We start from the raw sequence: 11,382 nt of genomic DNA, 5'->3' as shown, positions 1-11,382 counted from the left end.
TCTTTTACATAACTTTGGGGGGGCTCCTTAAAAAGGGATCTTAGATCCTTCTCCCCTTGAAGAGCTTGAGATGCCCTCATCGCTCTAGGAGCAATCTTTCATAAACGTATCTTCTTCTTTCTTGAAAGTTGCATCTTCGAATATGGGGAAGACCTTGAGATGCCCTCATCTCTACAAGCGCAGGTATCCTTTCAATATATCTTCTTCTTTCTCCAAGTTGCATCTTCAACGGGAAACAACTTCCACTTCATGAGACATTCTTCTTTCTCCAAGTTGCATCTTCAACGGGAAACAACTTCCACTTCATGAGACATTCTTTGAGTACTAAATTTCTAGGTGGCTTTTTCTTGACATTGTGAATGGATTCTCATTTGATCTCCACATACCCAATGCATGCCATGAGCTCTCATTGTATACCAGTAGCATCCATGGACTAGGGTGCTTCCAATGAAGGTCCATTGCTTCCCTTGCATGTGGCATATGAGTAGCTCCTTGCATGCATTGAGATGTCCCCACATGTTAGGTGCTCCCCCAATGCATGCCAGTAGCTCCAGGCATGCACTCGGATCTCTCGCATGCTGGGTGCTCCCAATTCATGAAGATAGCTCCCAATTTATGTCGTGTCCTCCCAATGCATGCCAATAGCTCTCAGCGTGCATTGGGACCTCTCAATGTGGAGATTCGCATGCATGCTCAGATCTCGAATGCATTGGGTTCTCCCAATGCATGACACTAAATCCCAACACATGTTGATAGCTCCCAATATGCATAGGGATCTCCCATTGAGCTCCCACCAATGCATGCCAGGGTGCTTCCCCAATGTAGTCTAATAGATCCCAATGTATGCAACTCCCAAATGCATTGGGACCTCTGGGAGCACTCAATATGGAGCACCACGACATGCAACGAGAGTAATCAACATCATGCATGATCACTCAGTATGCATTATGAGCTCCCACATGCATTGGTAATTCTTGGCATCCAAGGGGAGCTCCCAATGCACATGTGGAGAGCTCTCTTTGCATGTAGATATCTTTTCTCATGCATTGGGGAGCTCCCAATGTATTTCAAGTGCTCCCCTACATTTCACTAGCTCTTGACACCGTACATTGGGATCCCTATGTTATGTCGCCATAGCCACCACCATAGCATAAGAGGGCAAGGAGCTATAGGTCACAACCCAACCATAGAGGAATGTGGATAAGTGTCCACACTGCCTGGCTTATATAATGGCCTGCTAGCCCAAAGTAGCCTAGCTTCCACGGTCCTCCAACCTGGGTGCCTCACCCTTAGCCTTGTCCACACTCACCACCCATGGTTCGACGTGTGGACTTCATGTCTGGATAATCTCTGCGCTACATCACCGCCGCTACGGGTGACTCACGCATACCGTTTACAAGCTACCTGACATTACCCCCCTTCTAAAGAGTTTTCATCCGGCAAAAATAAACTAGGGAAAGTTGTTGTGGTAAGCATATATATTTATTCTCACTTGAGACCTTTTCTATACCATTCACTTAACAAGTGTCTATCTATACATAGTAGACCTCATGTTCCGATCTCTAAACTAGAACTTCAAGGAAAACTATGTGAACTAGTTTTTTTACATGTCACTAGCACAAAAGTTAGATGTACTTGAGTTTTTTTGGGAACTCAATTTTGTAGACTACGCTACCAACCATTTGTAGACTATGCTACTAAATATTTGTAGACCACTATGCTACCAACTTGTTGACTCTTGTCCTTGCATAGCTCTACAGTCATGGGAGATCTAGACTAGAATCCATGAAACAACATAAATGTAGCAAATCTAGTCATGAACAATAAAAAATAGATTCCAAAGGTGAGAGGTACTCCTCTCCACTAGATTATTCATCTATGCACAAGCATATGCTATAAAACCTCACCGTTAATCGACAGATGGTTGAACTCACTCTTACTTAGAGTGATATTTAACCGTTGAAGATTTTCCTTCAAAGATGACTATCAAACTTTCCATCTCTACCCCTCTATATCTGCAAGCAAGCCATATAGTTTGTAGAGATGTTTGATAAAGGACCTAGCGAGCTCAGATGTTCTCACATCTTTTTACCTAGAAGAAACTTTGTCAACCAATTAATTCTTCCCTTTAAGAAGATTTTTCATGCATAAAAACCATTTAGAAAGTTGTAAACAAGTGTATGTGAGTAGACCATATGGCCATCACTTCCCTAAGTACTACGACAGGGAAAGCCAGACACATAACACATATTTTCCTTAAGTATTACGACCAAGGAAACATGTAGCACTTGTGTGTCATCTAGAACACCAAACCATGAGTTTAATGATTTCTTTGAAAAACAAGGGAATCAAGAGATAGTTTACATGTAGGTACACTCCGCAAATAAAATGTTGTAGAAAGAAAAAATTAGCACATTGCAAAAGTGGCACGTGCCTTCATAGTTGAAAAGAATATGCCACATTATTTTTGGGCAGAAGAAGTAGCATTGTGGTGTGTATATTATGAATAGGAGTTAGGAAACCCACTGCAGATGTTCATGGTATGACTCCTGAATAGAAGCACATGCCTTGATGGTGGCTGAAAAGAATATGCCACACTATTTTTGGACAAAAGCAGTAGCACTACTATGTACATTATGAACAGGACACCCACTGCAGATGTTCATGGTATGACACCTAAATATAAGCTTATAGGCATAAGACTAGACATGTCTCACTTGAAAGTGTTTGGGTGTATTGCATATGTGCATGTTCCTGATGAAGTAAGAACAAAGTTCGATCCAAAGGCAAAGAAATGCATCTTTATTGGTTATGCTATGAGTAGAAAGGTTATAGATGTTATAACCCTACCACTTGCGAGATGCGAGTAAGCAGAGATGTTGCCTTTGACGAGATGAGTAGCTAGTATACACCAACAATGAAGAAAATAGAAGATGCAGATGTAAGAAGTATTGATGTTGCACCACATGTAGAGAAACAATCATAGGTGGTTAGTGGACTTGGAGAGTCCTCTAATATTAGATCAAATGTTGAGAACAAATGTAGTTACACTCGTTTCAGGCAAAGGGAAGGAAAAGGTAAATCAACCTTTTATGCCTGATCTATCAGTAGGTCACTCATATGTGGATGTGGTGACTCTAGTGGCTCTCAGTAGAGCCTTGATGAGGAGCTTGGAATTTTGTCTATGGCTACTCCTAGTGTAAGGAGAATCAGGGTTGTTTTGAGGACACCAGGCAGTGATCCAGGTATACGCAAGTCTATGAGGGTTAGGTACCCTATTGACAGGTTGCGATATAATGGATATACAACCCATCATTATGCTTACATTGTTAAATCAATACATGATCTGCAGCCCACTTGTTTTGAACAAGAACTTGGAAATAAGAAATGAAAAGATGCCATGAATGAGGAGATGACAAGACTTGTTAAAGCAATATATGATCTAGAGCCCACTTGTTAAAGCAATATATGATCTAGAGCCCACTTGTTAAAGCAATATATGATCTAGAGCCCACTTGTTTTGAGCAAGCACTTGGAAATAAGAAATGAAAAGATGCCATGAATGAGGAGATGACAGCACTAGATGCAAATGTAACATGGGAGTTAGTGCCTTTGCCTAAGGAAAAGAGGGTAAGTGGGTGTATAAGGTTAAACATAATGCTGATGCAAGTATAAGGCAAGATTGGTTGCTAAGGGCTATGTGCAAACTTATGGCATTGACTATGAGGTGACGTTCAGCTCGGATGCAAGAATGGCAACTGTGAGAGCCATCATTGCCATGGCTACAACAAAGAGTTGCTCTTTACATGTGATGGATGTAAAGAATGCCTTCTTGCATGGTGATTAGTAAGAAGTATACATGGTGCAACCACCAGGTTATGAGAGTGATGCACACCCAAATTTTGTGTGCAAGATACGCAAAGCCTTGTATGGCTTGAAGTAGGCACCCAGAGCATGGTCACACAAGATAGGGGATTATCTTGTTGCCATTAGATTTCAGATATCCAATGCATATTTTTAACTTTATGTGAAAAAGACGATAGAGGGATCATGCTATTAGTCACCTATGTAGATGACTTGATTATCACTAGTGATAGTCACCTATGTAGATGACTTGATTATCACTAGTGATAGTGATGCTGACATACATGATGTCAAGAGGCTTTTGAAGAAGAAGTTTGAGATGAAGGATTTGGGTGAGCTTCGATATTTCTTGGGCATAGAGGTGGTGAGATCACCTCATGGCATTTTGTTATTGTAGAGGCAATATGGCTTGGACATGTTGTCCAAGTATGGTATGACAAGCTGTAAGCCTATTTCAGTGCCATTAGAGCATATCACAAAGCCTTTCACAACAGATACATGTGAGCTTTTGGAGGACCCCACTATATATAAGTGCATAGTGGGTAGCTTGATCTACATGACCATTACTAGGCTACACTTAAGCCATGTTGTTGGACTTGTGAGTTAGTTTATGAAGGCCCCTAGGAAGCCACACCTAGAGAGATTTTGAGGTACATAAAATCCACAGTTGATTATGGATTTTTCTATGAGGCTAGTAAAGAGATATAACTACATGGGTACACAGATGTTGATTGGTCCGGTAGTGTTGTAGACAAGAAATATACCACAATGGTTTTATATTCTTATTCGGGAGTGCTGCTACTGCTGGCTCAAGGTTGCGAGTTGAAGTAGTAAGAAGTATCTAGCAGTTGCCTTATCGAGTACAAAGGCAGAGTACAGGGGTGCTACTATGGCAGCTTGTGAGGTAGCTTGGTTTTAGAAGCTACTTGGTAATATGGGTGATCCCATGGATAGGAAAGTTATCATTTATTGTGACGACATGAGTAGCATACAATTGGCCAATAAACCAGTATACCATGCTAGAATGAAGCACATTGAGGTGCATTATCACTTTGTAATGAAGAAGGTTCTAGCACGTGATGTAGATATGGTATATGTCAACACAAAGGATCTGATGTGGCTGACATCTTCACGAAGGCATTGGGCACCGAGAAGCTTCACAGTTTAGAAGCTTGCTTGGAGTGCAATGTGCGAAGTTGAGCTCGAGGGGAAGTGTTGAGATATTGAGCCCAATGACTATTATGGTGGACATTAATGACCCGCTTGGGTGATAGCTTCCGCATTTATGCCACTGGCATGGTTGGTGAGATTATGGTTGATATGCCACCAATGGATGATAAGCTATGTATCAGCCACTTTGGAGTACTAGAATTATGGCATAGTTATAGTGCCAGCTCATATAGTTGGGTTCACACTATGGACCGACCATTTGTATGTTATTGTAGGAGAGGACTTTCCCTTTATGCATGTACTCTTATCTTTTAGTCATATGGTTGTAGACAAGAGAAGAATATAAAAGAAAATTCAGCCATCCATCTCTCTCTTGTGTCTTGCACTCTCTTGTGTGTGTGTGTGTTTCTTTGCAAATAACTCAAGCTCTCCCTCTCTCGCACATTCTCTTTAAAAATGTTCAAAGAGGGATCTCAAGTGTCCCTACATACGTTATGAAGTCCCTAAGTTAGGCCTAAGCATGGGTAAGTATCCCAACTTTCCTTGCTCAACAACAACTCATTTATTATTTTCTCTAACTTTAGAGCTTTACAAATTGTGCTAAAAGTGAAAAGTCTGCCCCACAAGAAACAAAAATGCATGAGAATATAAAGAACATAGTTATAGTTGTGATTTGTTGAATATTTTTCTAAACTAATATTCGCATGTGACAAAAACCATACATATAAGTTAGCGCAACTAAAATTATGTAGCTATTACAAGTGTGGAAGAAACTCACACTAATAGTTTGCAATGTTTAAAATAGCATAGAAACATGTACAACATTTCATTGCACATAATAAATTTTTGTAAAAAACAGGTACCACAAACTCCAAGGGCTCCTTAATCTTAAAATATCCCCACATCACTCGTGTATAATGTGAATAGAAGTTATGCTTGCTTTTATATGTATATCTTAAATTTAGGTATATTAAAGTGTTAAATGACATGTAGTATTATTAACATAAGTGTTTAAGCACTATAATTAAACCTTGTGCAACTTTCTTATGTGCACTTGATAAAAGTTTGTATCTTCTTTACTTTTGTGCTAGTGCATAATCGACAACTAAGGAATCTTCTTTAGGACACATCATTTATTGACACGTTTTGTAAAAAGTATTACATAATGTTAGATGTGATTATATGTCCTTGAAGTTCTAAGGAAGATGTATATTTTATGGAGCATCATCATATAATAACAATTCAAACATGTATATATTATAGCATTTTCAATGGGGATTGCCAACATGATGGGTAGTGCACAAAGATCACATGATATATGAAGGAACGAAATAGAGCTGAAACTATGGAATATAAATATTTATTCACATAATTAAATTTTGTAAACATATGAAAAGATGGAACGGGGGTAGAACTCCCCTGGTGGATGGGTGCACCCATTATTAGATTATGATTCGATGAATATATGTATAAAATCTCTCAATCAATCTACTTCAATGTACACCTAGCACTACATAAACAATAATGGACTTCTTTGAACTTTGGTAATCACAAAAAAAGAAATTCTCATGATATTATGCATTATATTTTCTTATAGAATGCAATATAACCATACATTTAGGTGGGGGTGTAAAGTTTATCTCTTCTCTACTTAACATGTGCTAGTGCACAGGCTTTGACACAGAGGACATTTAACAATTTTTGTCACGTTTTTGTAGAAAGTATAACAAATTAGATATGTTTGGCAAGTTTTATGGAAGAAATTGTATATTATGGAGCTTTATTATTATAACCAATCATTGAGCATGTATCCTAGAATGGTTAACGAGGATTAGCGATGTGAGGATTGGTGCAAGAGTCATAGCTGAAGTGTGGCATATGACTGGCATCATAATACTAATATTGTTGTCTATGAGCATATGATGAAGGTATGGAATGGATGGGTGGACCCAATATAAGGTTATGAAAAGGTACCTGGGTATATGTATAAATACCCTCAATCAATCTACTTAAATATACACCTACCAGTACATAAACAATATAAATTTGGACTTGTGTGTGTAATATATTAGCTGCATGAGACTCGAGGGAGGGAGGATAGGTGGTTGGAGGGGGGTCTTGTCAAGGGTGGAATTAAAGCGTGGCTCTCGAGGAGTTAAGTGCCTAACCCTGTCCTTACTTAAAGCATGCAAGAGCAAAGATCCACATACTAGCATGATGTTGAGCAAGTATTGGAAGCATATTGTAAGGCTAGTATTGGAAGCATATTGTAAGGCTAGTGTTGGAAGCATATATTACAAGGCTAGTGTTGGAAGCATTTTATAAGGGTAGTATTGGAAGCATTTTATAAGGCTAGTGTTGGAATCATTTTATGAATTTCTTGTAGAGGATTTTTTTTTTGGGCATTTATATGGCACCTAAGGTAGAGTCTTCTCTGAGTGCATCACCCGCCTACCATGGTAGTATTATTAATGGGATTTATATGGCCCCTAAGGTAGCGCCTTCTCTGAGTGCAGCAGCACCTGAGACTACTAAGTCCTCCTATAGTAATGGGATTCATAAGAAAGCTCGCAGCTCTGTCATCACTCCTGTGATCAAAGTTGTGCACATTTTTGCTCCTCCGCTCATCAACACAGACGTTGCAAACTTCCGAGCTCTTGTGCAGCAGATGACAGGCAATACTGCCAATATTAAGGAGACCAACTCTGCATCAAATCATGAGGTCCAACACAACACAGAAAGCAGACCAAGCTCTAATAGCTGCTGCATGAAGGTAATAACGCAGCGCCCACTCACACACATTACTGCAGCCACTAATAGTACTCATGAAGACGAGCCCTCTTGCTATGCAAGCTCCGATACAGGTCCTGATGACAGTGCATTTGATGCAGATGGAAATAACTGGCCTATGCCAGACACTTACTCTTATGATGATCAGGGTATTAATAATCATAATAACAGATTTGATGGCCAAGGTTTCGCCATTAATTATAATGCAGAGAGCTCCTTTGCCTGGGATCAGATCTGTGAAAGCATTGATGCTCATTCACTTGATGATTTGTTGGACGCCATCAGTTGCAGTACTGATCAGCAGCCATGTAGCGCTTCCTTTTCAGCTGCAGCAGGCTACTCATTAAAAAAAAAGGGCAATCCTGTCTTCTAATTTTGTCCTAAAACCATTTTTCCCCACGAATCATAATAAGGAAAACTCATTGTATCATCCGGTTTCTGTTATTTTGAAACATGCATACTAATACCCTTTTTATAACTAAAAATTAATCCTTCAATTTCCCTTTTCATAACTAAACTCTATTAATTTTCATTCTTTGAAATAAGGGCTTCTATATTCTTGTAACTTGTCATGATTATTAATCTTAATCCTTTTGTATATGTACCTCTGTTTGTAAAGTTTCACCTACACATGGCTTCTAGAGTTTTTTTTTTTTTTTTGGGTGGGTCAAAGCGCACATGCCATTCAACCATTGGCTTTGTGGGAAGAGTTGAAACTTGGCCTCACCTCATTGGCTTCTTTGATTCCAGGTGTAACTTCGTTCTACAATTTAATGTTAGCATGGCAATTCCGTAGGCTTCAACAAGGTTAATTTTGTATGCAACCTTTGCACCATTACAACACTTTGAACTAACCTCTTGTGCTATTAACAACCCCCACTCTAAAGCTCCACATGACATGAAAAATGTGCAATTTCATGCTCAACATATGCACATTATTATGTGTGCTACAATAATCAATGTTTTGTTTTCATAAATAAAGGAGGAGTGAATTTACAAACTAACTTTTGTAACACTAAGGTCTTTTTAAATTGCTAAGATTGTGCAAGAAAAATACACTATATTTGTGAGCAATGTGGTTGTGTAGCCTAGTAGTGGAGATCATGCATTGTCTCAAGGGGTTCATTGTATATATGTATGGCATAGCACATGCATGCAAGAGCATATTATTAAATCCCCTACACACATCCTAGTAATAATTTAATAGTCCCCTGCCATAAAACTTTTGATTAAATGAATAAACCCCTTCATGTATGTACATTCTAATAATATGTAGTATTTCACAACCTTCCTTAAAAATTTTAAGTATATATCTCTTCTTAATGGTCTCTTTTACCTTGGTGAGGATTGTCTACACGCGTTGTTGGCACTTTTGGCACCTATAATACCAAAATGTTCCTTCTTTTGGGGCTTCTTTATTGTAACTTTATAATATAAATGTGTGGTAATTATCCATGTGGGACCATACATTTGGTATGCCAATAATGCTCACCAAGAATGGGCTTGTACAAGAAGCTAAGCTTAGTATGTGAATACTCTCTCGTGAGGTTTTGCTGGCAACCTGGGAAGCTTATAGAGATGTTGACCGCTCATCATGTTGGTTCAACTCGAGATATCTTGTTTCACATAAAGGATTCCTTTAAGAATTTCTATGTAATATTATGTATTGGGTTGAGAATCAGTGAAGTGTTACTATAAATACCAAGTATACGGTTTATAAATATATTAGTATAGGTTATAGTACTAATGCTCCTCTCCATCATTCTCTTTTTTGCCCTTGTTTTAGGTGAGGGCCTGTTTTCTATAAAAGGCTCCTCTCCATCATTCCCTTTTTTCCTTGCTTTAGATGAGGGATTTATGCCAATGTAAGTGGTAGACTTGACCTCTGAGTCCTTTGCAGTGAGCCATGTTTTATGAATCTCTGAGCCATGATTTTAACCTTTGATCCATGTTCATGACCCGCAAAGCTAGTTGTGGGGATCCATGTCTTGTCTTTGCTTGTGTTGGTGTACAGGACTATTTTGAAGGTTATGCATGCAGCTCCACCATCACTCCTAAGGGGGGTTTGTTGGGTATTTCAGAGTTAGTTTAGAGTCTAGTCAAGTTTCCTTAGTGTCTGAACACCACTCATGCCTGTACTTAGGTCCTTCATTCTTATATTATGAGTACCATTCAGGTTTGTGCAATCTCTAGTCAAGTTTCCTTAGTGTGTGAAATGCCACTCATGCCTGTACTTAGGTCCTTCATTCTTATATTATGAGTACCATTCAGGTTGTGCAATCTCTAGTCAAGTTTCCTTAGTGTGTGAAACGCCACACTCATGCATGTACTTGGGTCCTTCACTCTTACATTATGAGTACCATTCAGGTTGTGCAATCTCTCTCTCTCTCTCATACTTGATCTCTATTACCTCTCTCTCTCTCTCTCTCTCTCTCTCTCTCCACCATGATGATGATATTTCATCCTCCATAGCTCCATCAATTACCTCTTGTGGTATTCAATAGCCTCATTGTAGTACTACCATAAATATCTAATAAACCCCCTTGTATGAAAAATGTGAGATTTACAGGGATTACATATTAGTCTCTAAAAGGGATGAGGCCCAAAGCTTTCTGGAAGGCCTCAAACTTTTCACATGATAAGGACTTAGTGAAAATGTCTACCACATTATCATGTGTACTACAATAGATCAAATTGATCTCATCTGCGTGGAGTCTCTTTGACATAGTGGTAGTACACTTCAATGTGCTTTATCCTAACAGTACATCAAAGACATGATTCTTCACTACTACCCCAGTGCGCACTTTGACTACCAATGAGAATTAGAGTGGGGGTGTACATCAATCTTCTCAACCATACACATTCAACTATCACAGCAGTGAATGATCTTCTGTATTCAACTTCACAAGATGACGTTGCCACATTTGGTTGCTTCTTGCTTAGCCGGAAGGCATGCATGAGTGTCCAAGGAAGAAGCAATTTTCAGATGTGGACTGTTGTGTATCATAGTCACCTGCCTAGTGAGAATTAAAGAAGGCATGCAGTTCTAAAGCACCACCCTTAGCATAGAACAATCCAAGGTCTTGAGTGCCTTGTTAGTATCTAAATTTATAAATGCATGCCAATGCTTAATGCATGGGCAATGCATAGACTTTGAAAGTTGTGACACACCAAACTGAATGTCTAACCGTGAGTTGCATAAATATATAAGGCATTCACTTGATCATAAGCTGTTATGTTAAATGGTTCTCTAACATCCTCCAGACCGAGCTTCACACCATGCCCCATTGGTGTAGAGATTGGCTCTCCAAGATCTTGCAAACTAAGCTTTACACCATGTTCCATTGGTGTAGAGACTAGTTTGCAACTTTCCATATTCAACCTTGCGATGAATAGTGCCTTGATGTACTTGGACCTCGACTTGGACCGCTTAATGATTATACCCTTAAGTTACAGTATAAAATACATACCCAAGTAGTAGTGCAAAAGACCAAGATCTGCTATCTCACAGTTTGAGGTGCGATCGGCCTCGAAAGATGTAATCAAATCTTCATTAGT

Source organism: Cibotium barometz, chromosome 23 (assembly GCF_041138505.1).
Source record: "Cibotium barometz isolate CiBa-2024 chromosome 23, ASM4113850v1, whole genome shotgun sequence".
Lineage (NCBI taxonomy): Eukaryota > Viridiplantae > Streptophyta > Polypodiopsida > Cyatheales > Cibotiaceae > Cibotium > Cibotium barometz.
Note: the sequence above shows the minus strand (reverse complement) of the source record.